A 4,356-nucleotide genomic window follows, 5' to 3' on the forward strand; every position below is an offset into this window, starting at 1 on the left:
CATAGACTACATCAACCATGTAAAACATTTTGAAATTCTTTCCTTCTCAAAAATACACAGAGCACTGATTCTCAAAATCTAGACAAAGACTTTAGCATAGTGGAATCCATTCACAATGTAATCGACTACAGAAATATGCAATAATCAATATGCAGTGATGCTCTCATTAGCACATTTAAATCACATGAAAATGATAAATCCCCCTGAAGTGTAGGCATGTGAAATACAAATGTGTAAAATGTGATACTCCCTTTGTCATTATGCATGAATATTAAAATCATATCAGATGCACAATGTAGTATAACACAAAGTACACAATGCAGAATTGTACTGATATGTATCAAAGATAGGATAACAAATAGTTTAATCATGCAATGATACAATCAACAATATCACAATATTATCTCAAATATGATATGTAAAGATCAATTTATATCAGAGATAATAACATATATTCAGAATAAGCAATCAATGAAAGAATAACCGAATTCCAGAATTGGAATTTATAATCCTGTTATAGCACAATCGATTGTTGTATTTCTCCAGTCGAATATATTGCTTTCCAATGTTGTTGAATTCCACTTGTAATTCTGAAAGCAATATTCTTCCTGCAAAACTTTCAAAAAATCCTTTCCAAATCAAGCATTTTAGTTAAGCAAGAAATATAATCATTAGTAACAAAATGTAAAGATGTAAAATTGTTCAAGCATATTCGACTTTACTCAAGACATAGTCGAATTAATCAATCAGACAGAATCAACCAATCGATATATCAGATATGAAATAATTAGATTAAAGTAATTGGATTGATTCAAAATAATAATTTCATTCCTTGAAAGAAGATATTACATTGATAAAACCAGACAAGGAACACACAGAAAAGGACAAAAGATGGCATTATAAGCCATGTACAAAATATGCTATAGTCTAAAGACTAATTAGTTGTTCTTCCTCTTTTTATTAATGAAAGCATTGAGAATCATGTCACTTGCATTATCCTCTGATCTTGTCTCCTCACTATCATCATTTCTTTGAGAAGATTTTTCAGAAGAACATGCATCTTCAGAGCTTTCATTCACTTCATTTTGATGATTGTTGTTTCTCTACTCATCAAGCCTTCTTTTTATTTTAGTTAATTTGTACAGGACAATCCTTTCAAATTCATTTCTCGCCCTGTACTGATTCATTTGAGAAGAGGATGTAATGTTGTTGTTCCCAGCAAGTTCATATTTGTATTTCCATCCATCCGATGTTTTCACCATATGCATTTGCTGAAGAACACTCTCGTCAATGCGACATGTACGCTGATATTGTTCACTTGATTCACCAATGCATTCCACATCATAGTAAATCAATACTTTTGAAATAAAGACACAGTAGGGTAATTTTCCAGATTCTGAATTGGTCACCTTCAACATGTTGTCAGAGATGGCTACCGACCAATTTACTTGAATATTCTCTTTGAGAGCTCTTAACAACATTAAGTCTTCAGTGGCGGCTGATGCATAGTTTCCTCCTCTAGCCAAAAGTATATAGGCAATGACATAGATAACCATTCTTTCATCTTTCTTCATTCCACCAGTTTTGTAATTTGAATAATCCCTGCAATCATTAGCGTTTCTCAGACAGTTCTGGTATTCAGTAATCCCTTCAACAGAACTTCAGACATCATTGGTCAATTTGATGTCAACCCCCTTTACACGAGAACAAAGGACATCATCTTCTATTTTCAGGTTGCAGTAGAAGACCTTTACTAAATCCGGATACCAGGGGCTCGCCATTTCAACAAATTGTTTTAAGCCCTAATGCTTAATCCATCTCTGAAATAGAAATCCTTCGTTCCTGAAAAACTTCAACTTTAGAAATTTATGCGTCACCAATGTTCTTCTTTTCCAGCAATCTAGATACTTGGACTGTGCATCATCATCGCTTATCGAGCCATTTAAATTAGATACTCTCCTAGCATTCTTTGAAGCGATCGTTTTGATCCTCCTTCTTGGTGTAAAGCTTGAGGCCATTGTAATTGAAGATGAGTGAGGATTTTCTTAGAAGGAATGAGAATAGTGGAGTATCAGATTAGTGAGAATGAATGTAGTGACCTATGATTATCAGAGTTTCAACATATTAAGCGTGGATGAAAATATTTGGAGGGAAAATATTTTGTTTGATTTTCGCACCAAAATAAAATTTTAAATTTCAGACACAGTCAACAAGATCATAGCCAGTCGAATACCTAATGTGTTTAGTTGACAGGGTGTACAATTACTAGTCGATTGAATTATTAAAGCAGTCGACTAAAACACAAAGAAAAACAGAGTTTCAAATTCAAACAATCAATCAACTAGATAATCAATTCAAACATGATGTTCAATAAATCGCATAATCACAATCAATCAAATCAGGCATAATGCAGTAGATTAATACAATGTTACCAGTTGTAGATACTCAAGATTTTTTATGTATTCCATAATTGATTCATCCTTGAGATCAACTGCATTTGCAATATATCCTGCAAAACAATTTAAGTTTTGGTTGCTGGTACCCATTTAACTTTGGGTCCATGATTGTCAGTTCTTGTTACTTGTTCCTTTGGTATCCAAACATATAATCCTTTAGGAACAACAACATTTTTGTAATAACAATTTCTAACAGTATGACCAACACAATTACAATAGAAACATGCATTTCTAGCAGGTTTACTTAAATCAGTAAATTTCTTAGCATTGGTTTTGTTAGATTGAGCTTTGTAACCAATTCCTTGCCTGTAAATTGCTCTGCCAGATGATTTTAAAACAGTAGTTAAATTGTCTCTTCCTTGAGTAAACTTAGCTAGCGTGCTAGTTAAGTAACTTATTTTTTTAATATGAGTAGGACAATTTTCACAATTTTTTTTTTTACTGTAACAGTTTTAATTTCAAGTTTCTTAGCAGATAACAAATCTTCTTTTAATTCTTTTTCTAATTTTTCATTATCAACAACAAGGTTATTAATTCTATACTCATAATCTCTTCTTTCAGAGTTTAGTCAATTAACCTTGTATTCCAGTCGCATTGCTTCAGCATGCAGTTCTTTGAATGTTTCAATTAGTTGCTGATACTTCTCTTCTATTGGCAGCTTCTCAAATTCTTCATCGTTGTCACTGTCATCACTTAGTGTTCCAACCATGTTGCAGATGTTGGATTCCTCTTCTTGATCAACATCTTCATCACTTGAGCTTTCAGAATCTGAGTTCTCCCAAGCAATGTATGCTCATTTTCTTTTCATGTTTCTGCCTTGAGGAAATCTCTTCTTTCCTTTCTACTTCGACTTTAGATCAGGACAATCAGGCTTGATGTGACCTTCTTTTCCACATTCATAGCACTGGACAACATTTGTACTGAAGCTTTTCTTCTTGCCTTGACCTGCAAGGTTAGTCAGTGGACTATCATTATTTAACAGTCGACTAAATTTCCTTACCATCAAGGTCATCAATTCTTTCTCGTCCATGTTTGTTTCTGAGTTGTTCTTGCTTGTAGCTTTCAGAGTAATGAACTTCTTTTCTTCAATCTCCTCTTCATCCTATAATCTACCAAGTTCCAATTCATGTTCGCGTAACTTGCCAAACAAGGTAGCCATGTTAATTGTTGTGAAATCTTTGGAGTCATATATTGTTGTGACTTTTGGTTGCCAATTTCAGTTCCAACTTTTTAATATCTTGATATTGATATCTTCTTTGTCAAATACCTTCCCGAGAGCCATGAGATGATTTACTATGTGAGTGAATCGTTTATGTACATCATAGATGTTTTCACCAGCTTTCATTCTGAACAATTCATACTCCTATATCAAAGAATTCTTTCTTGCTCTCTTTACTTCATTTGTGCCTTCATGAGTTACCTCTAAGACATCCCACATTTCCTTTGCAGTTTTGCATTGAGATATCTTGAAAAATTCATCAATAGTTAGTGTAGAGGCAATAATATTTCTAGCTTTAACATAATACTGAGCCTTTCTATTTTCATCAGCAGTCCACTCAGTAAAAGGTTTCAAAACAGTTTTATCATCAACAATTTTTGTAGGCACAAAAGGTCCATTTAATGTGCCATCCAAAATTCCTTCGTCTTGCGATTCAAGAAAGATTTGCATTCTAATTTTCCAAAATGGATAATTTTCACTAGCAAACAAAGGTGGTCTATTTGTTGAAGCACCTTCACCAAAAGTTTGAAAACAGGAAGTCATCCCCAGGTTTGTATAGTCGAATCAAAGTAAAACAGAGTCGACTAGTTTTTCAAATATCTTATGAAAACTAGCTCTGGTGCCAATTGTTGGAAAACAGGTAGGCTTCTTTGTACACCAAGAGGGGGGGGGTGAATTGGT

This window comes from Vigna radiata, chromosome 8 (assembly GCF_000741045.1).
Source record: "Vigna radiata var. radiata cultivar VC1973A chromosome 8, Vradiata_ver6, whole genome shotgun sequence".
Taxonomy (NCBI): domain Eukaryota; kingdom Viridiplantae; phylum Streptophyta; class Magnoliopsida; order Fabales; family Fabaceae; genus Vigna; species Vigna radiata.